Source organism: Schistocerca americana, chromosome X, assembly GCF_021461395.2.
Source record: "Schistocerca americana isolate TAMUIC-IGC-003095 chromosome X, iqSchAmer2.1, whole genome shotgun sequence".
Taxonomy (NCBI): Eukaryota; Metazoa; Arthropoda; class Insecta; order Orthoptera; family Acrididae; genus Schistocerca; species Schistocerca americana.
Genome location: NC_060130.1, coordinates 55,569,895 through 55,589,205, shown reverse-complemented (window position 1 = coordinate 55,589,205; position 19,311 = coordinate 55,569,895).

Here is a 19,311-nt window from a genome sequence, read left to right as displayed (position 1 = left end):
GTATTTCGCCTGTTGACGAGGCATTTGGCTACCTAAAGGGAGTCATAGTTACTCATTGCATGTTGCTCCACGTTTTATAACAGTCACAACTACAAGCTTTCTCTGGCCTGTTCACCTGAAGCGGTACGCCAATATCTGTCGACATAAAGACTTTCACAGTACTCCTGCTGGGAGCATCTCGAGTTTGCCGATGTAATTCGCCTCTTGACGAGGCATTTGTCTACCTTAAGAGAGTCGTAGTTAGTCCTGTCAGTTGCTCTCCGTTTTACCACAGTCACATTTTCAAGCTTCCTTCAGCCAGTTCTCGTGAAGCGATACGCCAATATCTGTCGACATAAAGACTTTCACAGTACTCCTGCTGGGAGCTTCTAGAGTTTGCCGATGTATTTCGCCTGTTGACGAGGCATTTGGCTACCTTAAGAGAGTCATAGTTACTCCTGCCAGTGTCTCACCGTTAAACCGTAGTCACATCTACTAGCTTCCCCTGCCCCGTTCACCAGAAGCGATACGCCATTATTTGTCGACATAGAGACTTTCACAGTACTCCTGCCGGGAGTTTCTCGTGTCTGCCGATTTTTTTCTCCTGTTCACGAGGTATTTGGCTACCTTGAGAGAGTCATAGTTACTCCTGTCAGTTGGTCCCCGTTTTACCACAGTCACATTTTCAAGCTTCCTCTATCCTGTTCACCTGAAGCGATACGCCTTTATCTGTCAACCTAAAGACTTTCACAGTACTCCTGCTGGGAGCTTATAGTGTTTCCCGATGTATTTCGAATGTTGACGAGGCATTTGGCTACCTTAAGAGAGTCATAGTTACTCATTGCAGTTGCTCCACGTTTTATAACAGTCTCATCTACAAGCTTTCTCTGGCCAGTTCCCGTGAAGCGATACGCCAATAGCTGTCGACATAAAGACTTTCACAGTACTCCTGCCGGGAGCTTCTCGAGTTTGCCGATGTATTTCGCCTGTTGACGAGGCATTTGGCTACCTAAAGGGAGTCATAGTTACTCATTGCATGTTGCTCCACGTTTTATAACAGTCACAACTACAAGCTTTCTCTGGCCTGTTCACCTGAAGCGGTACGCCAATATCTGTCGACATAAAGACTTTCACAGTACTCCTGCTGGGAGCTTCTCGAGTTTGCCGATGTACTTCGCCTCTTGACGAGGCATTTGTCTACCTTAAGAGAGTCATAGTTAGTCCTGTCAGATGTTTCCCGTTTTACCACAGTCACATTTTGAAGCTTCCTTTAGCCGGATCACCTGAAGCGATGCGCCATTATCTGTCGACATAAAGACTTTCACAGTAGTCCTGCTGGGAGCTTCTCGTGTTTGCCGATATATTTCGCCTGTTGACGAGGCATTTGGCTACCTGAAGAGAGTCATAGTTACTCCTGTCAGTTGCTCCCCGTTTTACCACAGTCACATTTTCAAGCTTCCTCTATCCAGTTCACCTGAAGCGATACGCCATTATCTGTCAAACTAAAGACTTTCACAGTACTTCTGCTGGGAGCTTCTCGAGTTTGCCGATGTATTTCGCCTGTTGACGAGGCATTTGGCTACCTTAAGAGGGTCATAGTTACTCCTATCGGTTGCTCCCCGTTTCACCACAGTCACATTTTCAAGCTTCCTCTATCCAGTTCTCCTGAAGCAATACGCCATTATCTGTCAACCTAAAGACTATCACAGTACTCCTTCTGGGAGCTTCTCGAGTTTGCCGATGTAATTCGCCTCTTGACGAGGCATTTGTCTACGTTAAGAGAGTCGTAGTTAGTCCTGTCAATTGCTCCCCGTTTTACTACAGTCACATTTTCTAGCTTCCTTTAGCCAGTTCTCGTGAAGCAATACGCCAATATCTGTCGACATAAAGACTTTCACAGTACTCCTGCTGGGAGCTTCTCGAGTTTGCCGATGTATTTCGCCTGTTGACGAGGCATTTGGCTACCTAAAGGGAGTCATAGTTACTCATTGCATGTTGCTCCACGTTTTATAACAGTCACAACTACAAGCTTTCTCTGGCCTGTTCACCTGAAGCGGTACGCCAATATCTGTCGACATAAAGACTTTCACAGTACTCCTGCTGGGAGCTTCTCGAGTTTGCCGATGTAATTCGCCTCTTGACGAGCATTTGTCTACCTTAAGAGAGTCGTAGTTAGTCCTGTCAGTTGCTCTCCGTTTTACCACAGTCACATTTTCAAGCTTCCTTCAGCCAGTTCTCGTGAAGCTATACGCCAATATCTGTCGACATAAAGACTTTCACAATACTCCTGCTGGGAGCTTCTAGAGTTTGCCGATGTATTTCGCCTGTTGACGAGGCATTTGGCTACCTTAAGAGAGTCATAGTTACTCCTGCCAGTGTCTCACCGTTAAACCGTAGTCACATCTACTAGCTTCCCCTGCCCCGTTCACCAGAAGCGATACGCCATTATTTGTCGACATAGAGACTTTCACAGTACTCCTGCCGGGAGTATCTCGTGTCTGCCGATGTTTTTCTCCTGTTCACGAGGTATTTGGCTACCTTGAGAGAGTCATAGTTACTCCTGTCAGTTGGTCCCCGTTTTACCACAGTCACATTTTCAAGCTTCCTCTATCCTGTTCACCTGAAGCGATACGCCTTTATCTGTCAACCTAAAGACTTTCACAGTACTCCTGCTGGGAGCTTATAGTGTTTCCCGATGTATTTCGAATGTTGACGAGGCATTTGGCTACCTTAAGAGAGTCATAGTTACTCATTGCAGTTGCTCCACGTTTTATAACAGTCTCATCTACAAGCTTTCTCTGGCCAGTTCCCGTGAAGCGATACGCCAATAGCTGTCGACATAAAGACTTTCACAGTACTCCTGCCGGGAGCTTCTCGAGTTTGCCGATGTATTTCGCCTGTTGACGAGGCATTTGGCTACCTAAAGGGAGTCATAGTTACTCATTGCATGTTGCTCCACGTTTTATAACAGTCACAACTACAAGCTTTCTCTGGCCTGTTCACCTGAAGCGGTACGCCAATATCTGTCGACATAAAGACTTTCACAGTACTCCTGCTGGGAGCTTCTCGAGTTTGCCGATGTACTTCGCCTCTTGACGAGGCATTTGTCTACCTTAAGAGAGTCATAGTTAGTCCTGTCAGATGTTTCCCGTTTTACCACAGTCACATTTTGAAGCTTCCTTTAGCCGGATCACCGGAAGCGATGCGCCATTATCTGTCGACATAAAGACTTTCACAGTAGTCCTGCTGGGAGCTTCTCGTGTTTGCCGATATATTTCGCCTGTTGACGAGGCATTTGGCTACCTGAAGAGAGTCATAGTTACTCCTGTCAGTTGCTCCCCGTTTTACCACAGTCACATTTTCAAGCTTCCTCTATCCAGTTCACCTGAAGCGATACGCCATTATCTGTCAAACTAAAGACTTTCACAGTACTTCTGCTGGGAGCTTCTCGAGTTTGCCGATGTATTTCGCCTGCTGACGAGACATTTGGCTACCTTAAGTGGGTCATAGTTACTCCTATCGGTTGCTCCCCGTTTCACCACAGTCACATTTTCAAGCTTGCTCTATCCAGTTCTCCTGAAGCAATACGCCATTATCTGTCAACCTAAAGACTATCACAGTACTCCTTCTGGGAGCTTCTCGAGTTTGCCGATGTAATTCGCCTCTTGACGAGGCATTTGTCTACCTTATGAGAGTCGTAGTTAGTCCTGTCAATTGCTCCCCGATTTACTACAGTCACATTTTCTAGCTTCCTTTAGCCAGTTCTCGTGAAGCAATACGCCAATATCTGTCGACATAAAGACTTTCACAGTACTCCTGCTGGGAGCTTCTCGAGTTTGCCGATGTATTTCGCCTGTTGACGAGGCATTTGGCTACCTAAAGGGAGTCATAGTTACTCATTGCATGTTGCTCCACGTTTTATAACAGTCACAACCACAAGCTTTCTCTGGCCTGTTCACCTGAAGCGGTACGCCAATATCTGTCGACATAAAGACTTTCACAGTACTCCTGCTGGGAGCTTCTCGAGTTTGCCGATGTAATTCGCCTCTTGACGAGGCATTTGTCTACCTTAAGAGAGTCGTAGTTAGTCCTGTCAGTTGCTCTCCGTTTTACCACAGTCACATTTTCAAGCTTCCTTCAGCCAGTTCTCGTGAAGCGATACGCCAATATCTGTCGACATAAAGACTTTCACAGTACTCCTGCTGGGAGCTTCTAGAGTATGCCGATGTATTTCGCCTGTTGACGAGGCATTTGGCTACCTTAAGAGAGTCATAGTTACTCCTGCCAGTGTCTCACCGTTAAACCGTAGTCACATCTACTAGCTTCCCCTGCCCCGTTCACCAGAAGCGATACGCCATTATTTGTCGACATAGAGTTTCACAGTACTCCTGCCGGGAGTTTCTCGTGTCTGCCGATGTTTTTCTCCTGTTCACGAGGTATTTGGCTACCTTGAGAGAGTCATAGTTACTCCTGTCAGTTGGTCCCCGTTTTACCACAGTCACATTTTCAAGCTTCCTCTATCCTGTTCACCTGAAGCGATACGCCTTTATCTGTCAACCTAAAGACTTTCACAGTACTCCTGCTGGGAGCTTCTAGTGTTTCCCGATGTATTTCGCCTGTTGACGAGGCATTTGGCTACCTTAAGAGAGTCATAGTTACTCATTGCAGTTGCTCCACGTTTTATAACAGTCACATCTACAAGCTTTCTCTGGCCAGTTCCCGTGAAACGATACGCCAATATCTGTCGACATAAAGACTTTCACAGTACTCTTGCCGGGAGCTTCTCGAGTTTGCCGATGTATTTCGCCTGTTGACGAGGCATTTGGCTACCTAAAGGGAGTCATAGTTACTCATTGCAGTTTCTCCACGTTTTATAACAGTCACAACTACAAGCTTTCTCTGGCCTGTTCACCTGAAGCGGTCGCCATTATCTGTCAACCTAAAGACTTTCACAGTACTTCTGCTGGGAGCTTCTCGAGTTTGCCGATGTATTTCGCCTGTTGACGAGGCATTTGGCTACCTTAAGTGAGTCATAGTTACTCCTATCAGTTGCTCCCCGTTTCACCACAGTCACATTTTCAAGCTTCCTCTATCCTGTTCCCGTGAAGCGATACGCCAATATCTGTCGACATAAAGGCTTTCACAGTACTCCTGCCGGGAGCTTCTCGAGTTTGCCGATGTATTTCGCCTGTTGACGAGGCATTTGGCTACCTAAAGGGAGTCATAATTACTCATTGTATGTTGCTCCACGTTTTATAACGGTCACAACTACAAGCTTTCTCTGGCCTGTTCACCTGAAGCGGTACGCCAATATCTGTCGACATTAAGACTTTCACAGTACTCCTGCTGGGAGCTTCTCGAGTTTGCCGATGTAATTCTCCTCTTGACGAGGCATTTGTCTACCTTAAGAGAGTCGTAGTTAGTCCTGTCAGTTGCTCCCCGTTTTACTACAGTCACATTTTCTAGCTTCCTTTAGCCAGTTCTCGTGAAGCAATACGCCCATATCTGTCGACATAAAGACTTTCACAGTACTCCTTCTGGGAGCTTCTCGTGTTTGCCGATGTATTTCGTCTGTTGACGAGGCATTTGGCTACCTGAAGAGAGTCATAGTTACTCCTGTCAGTTGCTCCCCGTTTTACCACAGTCACTTTTTCAAGCTTCCTCTATCCAGTTCACCTGAAGCGATACGCCATTATCTGTCAACCTAAAGCCTTTCACAGTACTCCTGCCGGGATCTTCTCGAGTTTGCCGATGTATTTCGCCTAATGACGAGCCAATTGTCTACCTTAAGAGAGTCATAGTTAGTCCTGTCAGATGTTTCCCGTTTTACCACAGTCACATTTTGAAGCTTCCTTTAGCCGGATCACCTGAAGCGATGCGCCATTATCTGTCGACATAAAGACTTTCACAGTAGTCCTGCTGGGAGCTTCTCGTGTTTGCCGATATATTTCGCCTCTTGACGAGCATTTGTCTACCTTAAGAGAGTCGTAGTTAGTCCTGTCAGTTGCTCTCCGTTTTACCACAGTCACATTTTCAAGTTTCCTTCAGCCAGTTCTCGTGAAGCGATACGCCAATATCTGTCGACATAAAGACTTTCACAGTACTCCTGCTGGGAGCTTCTAGAGTTTGCCGATGTATTTCGCCTGTTGACGAGGCATTTGACTACCTTAAGAGTGTCATAGTTACTCCTGCCAGTGTCTCACCGTTAAACCGTAGTCACATCTACTAGCTTCCCCTGCCCCGTTCACCAGAAGCGATACGCCATTATTTGTCGACATAGAGACTTTCACAGTACTCCTGCCGGGAGTTTCTCGTGTCTGCCGATGTTTTTCTCCTGTTCACGAGGTATTTGGCTACCTTGAGAGAGTCATAGTTACTCCTGTCAATTGGTCCCCGTTTTACCACAGTCACATTTTCAAGCTTCCTCTATCCTGTTCACCTGAAGCGATACGCCTTTATCTGTCAACCTAAAGACTTTCACAGTACTCCTGCTGGGAGCTTATAGTGTTTCCCGATGTATTTCGAATGTTGACGAGGCATTTGGCTACCTTAAGAGAGTCATAGTTACTCATTGCAGTTGCTCCACGTTTTATAACAGTCTCATCTACAAGCTTTCTCTGGCCAGTTCCCGTGAAGCGATACGCCAATAGCTGTCGACATAAAGACTTTCACAGTACTCCTGCCGGGAGCTTCTCGAGTTTGCCGATGTATTTCGCCTGTTGACGAGGCATTTGGCTACCTAAAGGGAGTCATAGTTACTCATTGCATGTTGCTCCACGTTTTATAACAGTCACGACTACAAGCTTTCTCTGGCCTGTTCACCTGAAGCGGTAAGCCAATGTCTGTCGACATAAAGACTTTCACAGTACTCCTGCTGGGAGCTTCTCGAGTTTGCCGATGTACTTCGCCTCTTGACGAGGCATTTGTCTACCTTAAGAGAGTCATAGTTAGTCCTGTCAGATGTTTCCCGTTTTACCACAGTCACATTTTGAAGCTTCCTTTAGCCGGATCACCTGAAGCGATGCGCCATTATCTGTCGACATAAAGACTTTCACAGTAGTCCTGCTGGGAGCTTCTCGTGTTTGCCGATATATTTCGCCTGTTGACGAGGCATTTGGCTACCTGAAGAGAGTCATAGTTACTCCTGTCAGTTGCTCCCCATTTTACCACAGTCACATTTTCAAGCTTCCTCTATCCAGTTCACCTGAAGCGATACGCCATTATCTGTCAAACTAAAGACTTTCACAGTACTTCTGCTGGGAGCTTCTCGAGTTTGCCGATGTATTTCGCCTGTTGACGAGGCATTTGGCTACCTTAAGTGGGTCATAGTTACTCCTATCGGTTGCTCCCCGTTTCACCACAGTCACATTTTCAAGCTTCCTCTATCCAGTTCTCCTGAAGCAATACGCCATTATCTGTCAACCTAAAGACTATCACAGTACTCCTTCTGGGAGCTTCTCGAGTTTGCCGATGTAATTCGCCTCTTGACGAGGCATTTGTCTACCTTAAGAGAGTCGTAGTTAGTCCTGTCAGTTGCTCCCCGTTTTACTACAGTCACATTTTCTAGCTTCCTTTAGCCAGTTCTCGTGAAGCAATACGCCAATATCTGTCGACATAAAGACTTTCACAGTACTCCTGCTGGGAGCTTCTCGAGTTTGCCGATGTATTTCGCCTGTTGACGAGGCATTTGGCTACCTAAAGGGAGTCATAGTTACTCATTGCATGTTGCTCCACGTTTTATAACAGTCACAACTACAAGCTTTCTCTGGCCTGTTCACCTGAAGCGGTACGCCAATATCTGTCGACATAAAGACTTTCACAGTATTCCTGCTGGGAGCTTCTCGAGTTTGCCGATGTAATTCGCCTCTTGACGAGGCATTTGTCTACCTTAAGAGAGTCGTAGTTAGTCCTGTCAGTTGCTCTCCGTTTTACCACAGTCACATTTTCAAGCTTCCTTCAGCCAGTTCTCGTGAAGCGATACGCCAATATCTGTCGACATAAAGACTTTCACAGTACTCCTGCTGGGAGCTTCTAGAGTTTGCCGATGTATTTCGCCTGTTGACGAGGCATTTGGCTACCTTAAGAGAGTCATAGTTACTCCTGCCAGTGTCTCACCGTTAAACCGTAGTCACATCTACTAGCTTCCCCTGCCCCGTTCACCAGAAGCGATACGCCATTATTTGTCGACATAGAGTTTCACAGTACTCCTGCCGGGAGTTTCTCGTGTCTGCCGATGTTTTTCTCGTGTTCACGAGGTATTTGGCTACCTTGAGAGAGTCATAGTTACTCCTGTCAGTTGGTCCCCGTTTTACCACAGTCACATTTTCAAGCTTCCTCTATCCTGTTCACCTGAAGCGATACGCCTTTATCTGTCAACCTAAAGACTTTCACAGTACTCCTGCTGGGAGCTTCTAGTGTTTCCCGATGTATTTCGCCTGTTGACGAGGCATTTGGCGACCTTAAGAGAGTCATAGTTACTCATTGCAGTTGCTCCACGTTTTATAACAGTCACATCTACAAGCTTTCTCTGGCCAGTTCCCGTGAAGCGATACGCCAATATCTGTCGACATAAAGACTTTCACAGTACTCTTGCCGGGAGCTTCTCGAGTTTGCCGATGTATTTCGCCTGTTGACGAGGCATTTGGCTACCTAAAGGGAGTCATAGTTACTCATTGCAGTTTCTCCACGTTTTATAACAGTCACAACTACAAGCTTTCTCTGGCCTGTTCACCTGAAGCGGTCGCCATTATCTGTCAACCTAAAGACTTTCACAGTACTTCTGCTGGGAGCTTCTCGAGTTTGCCGATGTATTTCGCCTGTTGACGAGGCATTTGGCTACCTTAAGAGAGTCATAGTTACTCCTATCAGTTGCTCCCCGATTCACCACAGTCACATTTTCAAGCTTCCTCTATCCTGTTCCCGTGAAGCGATACGCCAATATCTGTCGACATAAAGGCTTTCACAGTACTCCTGCTGGGAGCTTCTCGTGTTTGCCGATGTATTTCGCCTGTTGACGAGGCATTTGGCTACCTGAAGAGAGTCATAGTTACTCCTGTCAGTTGCTCCCCGTTTTACCACAGTCACTTTTTCAAGCTTCCTCTAGCTAGTTCACCTGAAGCGATACGCCATTATCTGTCAACCTAAAGCCTTTCACAGTACTCCTGCCGGGATCTTCTCGAGTTTGCCGATGTATTTCGCCTAATGACGAGCCAATTGTCTACCTTAAGAGAGTCATAGTTAGTCCTGTCAGATGTTTCCCGTTTTACCACAGTCACATTTTGAAGCTTCCTTTAGCCGGATCACCTGAAGCGATGCGCCATTATCTGTCGACATAAAGACTTTCACAGTAGTCCTGCTGGGAGCTTCTCGTGTTTGCCGATATATTTCGCCTGTTGACGAGGCATTTGGCTACCTGAAGAGAGTCATAGTTACTCCTGTCAGTTGCTCCCCGTTTTACCACAGTCACATTTTCAAGCTTCCTCTATCCGGTTCACCTGAAGCGATACGCCATTATCTGTCAAACTAAAGACTTTCACAGTACTTCTGCTGGGAGCCTCTCGAGTTTGCCGATGTATTTCGCCTGATGACGAGGCATTTGGCTACCTTAAGAGGGTCATAGTTATTCCTATCAGTTGCTCCCCGATTCACCACAGTCACATTTTCTAGCTTCCTTTAGCCAGTTCTCGTGAAACAATACGCCAATATCTGTCGACATAAAGACTTTCACAGTACTCCTGCTGGGAGCTTCTCGCGTTTGCCGATGTATTTCGCCTGTTGACGAGGCATTTGGCTACCTAAAGGGAGTCATAGTTACTCATTGCATGTTGCTCCACGTTTTATAACAGTCACAACTACAAGCTTTCTCTGGCCTGTTCACCTGAAGCGGTACGCCAATATCTGTCGACATAAAGACTTTCACAGTACTCCTGCTGGGAGCTTCTCGAGTTTGCCGATGTAATTCGCCTCTTGACGAGGCATTTGTCTACCTTAAGAGAGTCGTAGTTAGTCCTGTCAGTTGCTCTCCGTTTTACCACAGTCACATTTTCAAGCTTCCTTCAGCCAGTTCTCGTGAAGCGATACGCCAATATCTGTCGACATAAAGACTTTCACAGTACTCCTGCTGGGAGCTTCTAGAGTTTGCCGATGTATTTCGCCTGTTGACGAGGCATTTGGCTACCTTAAGAGAGTCATAGTTACTCCTGCCAGTGTCTCACCGTTAAACCGTAGTCACATCTACTAGCTTCCCCTGCCCCGTTCACCAGAAGCGATACGCCATTATTTGTCGACATAGAGACTTTCACAGTACTCCTGCCGGGAGTTTCTCGTGTCTGCCGATGTTTTTCTCCTGTTCACGAGGTATTTGGCTACCTTGAGAGAGTCATAGTTACTCCTGTCAGTTGGTCCCCGTTTTACCACAGTCACATTTTCAAGCTTCCTCTATCCTGTTCACCTGAAGCGATACGCCTTTATCTGTCAACCTAAAGACTTTCACAGTACTCCTGCTGGGAGCTTATAGTGTTTCCCGATGTATTTCGAATGTTGACGAGGCATTTGGCTACCTTAAGAGAGTCATAGTTACTCATTGCGGTTGCTCCACGTTTTATAACAGTCTCATCTACAAGCTTTCTCTGGCCAGTTCCCGTGAAGCGATACGCCAATAGCTGTCGACATAAAGAATTTCACAGTACTCCTGCCGGGAGCTTCTCGAGTTTGCCGATGTATTTCGCCGGTTGACGAGGCATTTGGCTACCTAAAGGGAGTCATAGTTACTCATTGCATGTTGCTCCACGTTTTATAACAGTCACATCTACAAGCTTTCTCTGGCCTGTTCACCTGAAGCGGTACGCCAATATCTGTCGACATAAAGACTTTCACAGTACTCCTGCTGGGAGCTTCTCGAGTTTGCCGATGTAATTCGCCTCTTGACGAGGCATTTGTCTACCTTAAAAGAGTCGTAGTTAGTCCTGTCAGTTACTCTCCGTTTTACAACAGTCACATTTTCAAGCTTCCTTCAGCCAGTTCTCGTGAAGCGTTACGCCAATAATTGTCGACATAAAGACTTTCACAGTACTCCTGCCGGGAGCTTCTCGAGTTTGCCGATGTATTTCGCCTCTTGACGAGGCATTTGTCTACGTAAAGGGAGTCGTAGTTACTCATTGCATGTTGCTCCACATTTTATAACAGTCACAAATACAAGCTTTCTCTGGCCTGTTCACCTGAAGCGGTACGCCAATATCTGTCGACATAAAGACTTTCACAGTACTCCTGCCGGGAGCTTCTCGAGTTTGCCGATGAATTTCGCCTGTTGACGAGGCATTTGGCTACCTAAAGGGAGTCATAGTTACTCATTGCATGTTGCTCCACGTTTTATAACAGTCACAACTACAAGCTTTCTCTGGCCTGTTCACCTGAAGCGGTACGCCAATATCTGTCGACATAAAGACTTTCACAGTACTCCTGCTGGGAGCTTCTAGTGTTTCCCGATGTATTTCGCCTGTTGACGAGGCATTTGGCTACCTTAAGAGAGTCATAGTTACTCATTGCAGTTGCTCCACGTTTTATAACAGTCACATCTACAAGCTTTCTCTGGCCAGTTCCCGTGAAGCGATACGCCAATATCTGTCGACATAAAGACTTTCACAGTACTCTTGCCGGGAGCTTCTCGAGTTTGCCGATGTATTTCGCCTGTTGACGAGGCATTTGGCTACCTAAAGGGAGTCATAGTTACTCATTGCAGTTTCTCCACGTTTTATAACAGTCACAACTACAAGCTTTCTCTGGCCTGTTCACCTGAAGCGGTCGCCATTATCTGTCAACCTAAAGACTTTCACAGTACTTCTGCTGGGAGCTTCTCGAGTTTGCCGATGTATTTCGCCTGTTGACGAGGCATTTGGCTACCTTAAGAGAGTCATAGTTACTCCTATCAGTTGCTCCCCGTTTCACCACAGTCACATTTTCAAGCTTCCTCTATCCTGTTCCCGTGAAGCGATACGCCAATATCTGTCGACATAAAGGCTTTCACAGTACTCCTGCTGGGAGCTTCTCGAGTTTGCCGATGTATTTCGCCTGTTGACGAGGCATTTGGCTACCTAAAGGGAGTCATAATTACTCATTGTATGTTGCTCCACGTTTTATAACAGTCACAACTACAAGCTTTCTCTGGCCTGTTCACCTGAAGCGGTACGCCAATATCTGTCGACATAAAGACTTTCACAGTACTCCTGCTGGGAGCTTCTCGAGTTTGCCGATGTAATTCTCCTCTTGACGAGGCATTTGTCTACCTTAAGAGAGTCGTAGTTAGTCCTGTCAGTTGCTCCCCGTTTTACTACAGTCACATTTTCTAGCTTCCTTTAGCCAGTTCTCGTGAAGCAATACGCCCATATCTGTCGACATAAAGACTTTCACAGTACTCCTTCTGGGAGCTTCTCGTGTTTGCCGATGTATTTCGCCTGTTGACGAGGCATTTGGCTACCTGAAGAGAGTCATAGTTACTCCTGTCAGTTGCTCCCCGTTTTACCACAGTCACTTTTTCAAGCTTCCTCTAGCCAGTTCACCTGAAGCGATACGCCATTATCTGTCAACCTAAAGCCTTTCACAGTACTCCTGCCGGGATCTTCTCGAGTTTGCCGATGTATTTCGCCTAATGACGAGCCAATTGTCTACCTTAAGAGAGTCATAGTTAGTCCTGTCAGATGTTTCCCGTTTTACCACAGTCACATTTTGAAGCTTCCTTTAGCCGGATCACCTGAAGCGATGCGCCATTATCTGTCGACATAAAGACTTTCACAGTAGTCCTGCTGGGAGCTTCTCGTGTTTGCCGATATATTTCGCCTGTTGACGAGGCATTTGGCTACCTGAAGAGAGTCATAGTTACTCCTGTCAGTTGCTCCCCGTTTTACCACAGTCACATTTTCAAGCTTCCTCTATCCGGTTCACCTGAAGCGATACGCCATTATCTGTCAAACTAAAGACTTTCACAGTACTTCTGCTGGGAGCCTCTCGAGTTTGCCGATGTATTTCGCCTGATGACGAGGCATTTGGCTACCTTAAGAGGGTCATAGTTATTCCTATCAGTTGCTCCCCGATTCACCACAGTCACATTTTCTAGCTTCCTTTAGCCAGTTCTCGTGAAGCAATACGCCAATATCTGTCGACATAAAGACTTTCACAGTACTCCTGCTGGGAGCTTCTCGCGTTTGCCGATGTATTTCGCCTGTTGACGAGGCATTTGGCTACCTAAAGGGAGTCATAGTTACTCATTGCATGTTGCTCCACGTTTTATAACAGTCACAACTACAAGCTTTCTCTGGCCTGTTCACCTGAAGCGGTACGCCAATATCTGTCGACATAAAGACTTTCACAGTACTCCTGCTGGTAGCTTCTCGAGTTTGCCGATGTAATTCGCCTCTTGACGAGGCATTTGTCTACCTTAAGAGAGTCGTAGTTAGTCCTGTCAGTTGCTCTCCGTTTTACCACAGTCACATTTTCAAGCTTCCTTCAGCCAGTTCTCGTGAAGCGATACGCCAATATCTGTCGACATAAAGACTTTCACAGTACTCCTGCTGGGAGCTTCTAGAGTTTGCCGATGTATTTCGCCTGTTGACGAGGCATTTGGCTACCTTAAGAGAGTCATAGTTACTCCTGCCAGTGTCTCACCGTTAAACCGTAGTCACATCTACTAGCTTCCCCTGCCCCGTTCACCAGAAGCGATACGCCATTATTTGTCGACATAGAGACTTTCACAGTACTCCTGCCGGGAGTTTCTCGTGTCTGCCGATGTTTTTCTCCTGTTCACGAGGTATTTGGCTACCTTGAGAGAGTCATAGTTACTCCTGTCAGTTGGTCCCCGTTTTACCACAGTCACATTTTCAAGCTTCCTCTATCCTGTTCACCTGAAGCGATACGCCTTTATCTGTCAACCTAAAGACTTTCACAGTACTCCTGCTGGGAGCTTATAGTGTTTCCCGATGTATTTCGAATGTTGACGAGGCATTTGGCTACCTTAAGAGAGTCATAGTTACTCATTGCGGTTGCTCCACGTTTTATAACAGTCTCATCTACAAGCTTTCTCTGGCCAGTTCCCGTGAAGCGATACGCCAATAGCTGTCGACATAAAGACTTTCACAGTACTCCTGCCGGGAGCTTCTCGAGTTTGCCGATGTATTTCGCCTGTTGACGAGGCATTTGGCTACCTAAAGGGAGTCATAGTTACTCATTGCATGTTGCTCCACGTTTTATAACAGTCACAACTACAAGCTTTCTCTGGCCTGTTCACCTGAAGCGGTACGCCAATATCTGTCGACATAAAGACTTTCACAGTACTCCTGCTGGGAGCTTCTCGAGTTTGCCGATGTACTTCGCCTCTTGACGAGGCATTTGTCTACCTTAAGAGAGTCGTAGTTAGTCCTGTCAGTTGCTTTCCGTTTTACCACAGTCACATTTTCAAGCTTCCTTTAGATAGTTCTTGTGAAGCGATACGCCAATATCTGTCGACATAAAGACTATCACAGTACTCCTTCTGGGAGCTTCTCGAGTTTTCCGATGTATTTCGCCTGTTGACGAGGCTTTTGTCTACCTTAAGAGAGTCGTAGTTAGTCCTGTCAGTTGCTCCCCGTTTTTCCACAGTCACATTTTCTAGCTTCCTTTAGCCAGTTCCCGTGAAGCGATACGCCAATATCTGTCGACATAAAGACTTTCACAGTACTCCTGCCGGGAGCTTCTCGAGTTTGCCGATGTATTTCGCCGGTTGACGAGGCATTTGGCTACCTAAAGGGAGTCATAGTTACTCATTGCATGTTGCTCCACGTTTTATAACAGTCACATCTACAAGCTTTCTCTGGCCTGTTCACCTGAAGCGGTACGCCAATATCTGTCGACATAAAGACTTTCACAGTACTCCTGCTGGGAGCTTCTCGAGTTTGCCGATGTAATTCGCCTCTTGACGAGGCATTTGTCTACCTTAAAAGAGTCGTAGTTAGTCCTGTCAGTTACTCTCCGTTTTACAACAGTCACATTTTCAAGCTTCCTTCAGCCAGTTCTCGTGAAGCGTTACGCCAATAATTGTCGACATAAAGACTTTCACAGTACTCCTGCCGGGAGCTTCTCGAGTTTGCCGATGTATTTCGCCTCTTGACGAGGCATTTGTCTACGTAAAGGGAGTCGTAGTTACTCATTGCATGTTGCTCCACATTTTATAACAGTCACAAATACAAGCTTTCTCTGGCCTGTTCACCTGAAGCGGTACGCCAATATCTGTCGACATAAAGACTTTCACAGTACTCCTGCCGGGAGCTTCTCGAGTTTGCCGATGAATTTCGCCTGTTGACGAGGCATTTGGCTACCTAAAGGGAGTCATAGTTACTCATTGCATGTTGCTCCACGTTTTATAACAGTCACAACTACAAGCTTTCTCTGGCCTGTTCACCTGAAGCGGTACGCCAATATCTGTCGACATAAAGACTTTCACAGTACTCCTGCTGGGAGCTTCTCGAGTTTGCCGATGTAATTCGCCTGTTGACGAGGCATTTGTCTACCTTAAGAGAGTCGTAGTTAGTCCTGTCAGTTGCTTTCCGTTTTACCACAGTCACATTTTCAAGCTTCCTTAAGCCAGTTCTTGTGAAGCGATACGCCAATATCTGTCGACATAAAGACTTTCACAGTACTCCTGCTGTGGGCTCCTCGTGTTTGCCGATGTATTTCGCCTGTTGACGAGGCATTTGGCTACCTGAAGAGAGTCATAGTTACTCCTGTCAGTTGTTCCCCGTTTTACCACAGTCACATTTTCAAGCTTCCTCTATCCAGTTCACCTGAAGCGATACGCCATTATCTGTCAACCTAAAGCCTTTCACAGTACTCCTGCCGGTATCTTCTCGAGTTTGCCGATGTATTTCGCCTAATGACGAGGCAATTGTCTACCTTAAGAGAGTCATAGTTAGTCCTGTCAGATGTTTCCCGTTTTACCACAGTCACATTTTGAAGCTTCCTTTAGCCGGATCACCGGAAGCGATGCGCCATTATCTGTCGACATAAAGACTTTCACAGTAGTCCTGCTGGGAGCTTCTCGTGTTTGCCGATAGATTTCGCCTGTTGACGAGGCTTTTGGCTACCTGAAGAGAGTCATAGTTACTCCTGTCAGTTGCTTCCCGTTTTACCACAGTCACATTTTCAAGCTTCCTTTAGCCAGTTCCCGTGAAGCGATACGCCAATATCTGTCGACATAAAGACTTTCACAGTACTCCTGCCGGGAGCTTCTCGAGTTTGCCGATGTATTTCGCCCGTTGACGAGGCATTTGGCTACCTAAAGGGAGTCATAGTTACTCATTGCATGTTGCTCCACGTTTTATAACAGTCACAACTACAAGCTTTCTCTGGCCTGTTCACCTGAAGCGGTACGCAAATATCTGTCGACATAAAGACTTTCACAGTACTCCTGCCGGGAGCTTCTCGAGTTTGCCGATGTATTTCGCCTGTTGACGAGGCATTTGGCTACCTAAAGGGAGTCATAGATACTCATTGCAGTTTCTCCACGTTTTATAACAGTCACAACTACAAGCTTTCTCTGGCCTGTTCACCTGAAGCGGTACGCCATTATCTGTCAACCTAAAGACTTTCACAGTACTTCTGCCGGTATCTTCTCGAGTTTGCCGATGTATTTCGCCTAATGACGAGGCAATTGTCTACCTTAAGAGAGTCATAGTTAGTCCTGTCAGATGTTTCCCGTTTTACCACAGTAACATTTTGAAGCTTCCTTTAGCCGGATCACCTGAAGCGATGCGCCATTATCTGTCGACATAAAGACTTTCACAGTAGTCCTGCTGGGAGCTTCTCGTGTTTGCCGATATATTTCGCCTGTTGACGAGGCTTTTGGCTACCTGAAGAGAGTCATAGTTACTCCTGTCAGTTGCTCCCCGTTTTACCACAGTCACATTTTCAAGCTTCCTCTATCCAGTTCACATGAAGCGATACGCCATTATCTGTCAACCTAAAGCCTTTCACAGTACTAATGCCGGGATCTTCTCGAGTTTGCCGATGTATTTCGCCTAATGACGAGCCAATTGTCTACCTTAAGGGAGTCATAGTTAGTCCTGTCAGATGTTTCCCGTTTTACCACAGTCACATTTTGAAGCTTCCTTTAGCCGGATCACCTGAAGCGATGCGCCATTATCTGTCGACATAAAGACTTTCACAGTAGTCCTGCTGGGAGCTTCTCGTGTTTACCGATATATTTTGCCAGTTGACGGGGCATTTGGCTACCTGAAGAGAGTCATAGTTACTCCTGTCAGTTGCTCCCCGTATTACCACAGTCACATTTTCAAGCTTCCTCTTTTCAGTTCACCTGAAGCGATACGTCATTATCTGCCAACCTAAAGACTTTCACAGTACTTCTGCTGGGAGCTTCTCGAGTTTGCCGATGTATTTCGCCTGTTGACGAGGCATTTGGCTACCTTAAGAGACTCATAGTTACTCCTATCAGTTGCTCCCCGTTTCGACACAGTCACATTTTCAAGCTTCCTCTATCCAGTTCTCCTGGAGCAATACGCCATTATCTGTCAACCTAAAGACTATCACAGTACCCCTTCTGGGAGCTTCTCGAGTTTTCCGATGTATTTCGCCTGTTAACGAATCATTTGTCTACCTTAAGAGAGTCGTAGTTAGTCCTGTCAGTTGCTCCCCGTTTCACCACAGTCACATTTTCAAGCTTCCTCTATCCAGTTCTCCTGGAGCAATACGCCATTATCTGTCAACCTAAAGACTATCACAGTACTCCTTCTGGGAGCTTCTCGAGTTTTCCGATGTATTTCGCCTGTTAACGAGGCATTTCTCTACCTTAAGAGAGTCGTAGTTAGTCCTGTCAGTTGGTCCCCGTTTTACCACAGTCACATTTTCAAGCTTCCTCTATCCTGTTCACCTGAAGCGATACGCCTTTATCTGTCAATCTAAAGACTCTCACAGTACTCCTGCTGGGAGCTTCTAGTGTTTCCCGATGTATTTCGCCTGTTGACGAGGCATTTGGCTACCTTAAGAGAGTCATAGTTACTCATTGCAGTTGCCCCACGTTTTATAACAGTCACATCTACAAGCATTCTCTGGCCAGTTCCCGTGAAGCGATACGCCAATATCTGTCGACATAAAGACTTTCACAGTACTCCTGCCGGGAGCTTCTCGAGTTTGCCGATGTATTTCACCTGTTGACGAGGCATTTGGCTACCTAAAGGGAGTCATAGTTACTCATTGCATGTTGCTCCACGTTTTATAACAGTCACAACTACAAGCTTTCTCTGGCCTGTTCACCTGAAGCGGTACGCCAATATCTGTCGACATAAAGACTTTCACAGTACTCCTGCTGGGAGCTTCTCGAGTTTGCCGATGTAATTCGCCTCTTGACGAGGCATTTGTCTACCTTAAGAGAGACGTAGTTAGTCCTGTCAGTTGCTTTCCGTTTTACCACAGTCACATTTTCAAGCTTCCTTAAGCCAGTTCTTGTGAAGCGATACGCCAATATCTGTCGACATAAAGACTTTCACAGTACTCCTGCTGTGGGCTTCTCGTGTTTGCCGATGTATTTCGCCTGTTGACGAGGCATTTGGCTACCTGAAGAGAGTCATAGTTACTCCTGTCAGTTGTTCCCCGTTTTACCACAGTCACATTTTCAAGCTTCCTCTATCCAGTTCACCTGAAGCGATACGCCATTATCTGTCAACCTAAAGCCTTTCACAGTACTCCTGCCGGTATCTTCTCGAGTTTGCCGATGTATTTCGCCTAATGACGAGGCAATTGTCTACCTTAAGAGAGTCATAGTTAGACCTGTCAGATGTATCCCGTTTTACCACAGTCACATTTTGAAGCTTCCTTTAGCCGGATCACCTGAAGCGATGCGCCATTATCTGTCGACATAAAGACTTTCACAGTAGTCCTGCTGGGAGCTTCTCGTGTTTGCCGATAGATTTCGCCTGTTGACGAGGCTTTTGGCTACCTGAAGAGAGTCATAGTTACTCCTGTCAGTTGCTCCCCGTTTTACCACAGTCACATTTTCAAGCTTCCTTTAGCCAGTTCCCGTGAAGCGATACGCCAATATCTGTCGACATAAAGACTTTCACAGTACTCCTGCCGGGAGCTTCTCGAGTTTGCCGATGTATTTCGTCTGTTGACGAGGCATTTGGCTACCTAAAGGGAGTCATAGTTACTCATTGCATGTTGCTCCACGTTTTATAACAGTCACAACTACAAGCTTTCTCTGGCCTGTTCACCTGAAGCGGTACGCAAATATCTGTCGACATAAAGACTTTCACAGTACTCCTGCCGGGAGCTTCTCGAGTTTGCCGATGTATTTCG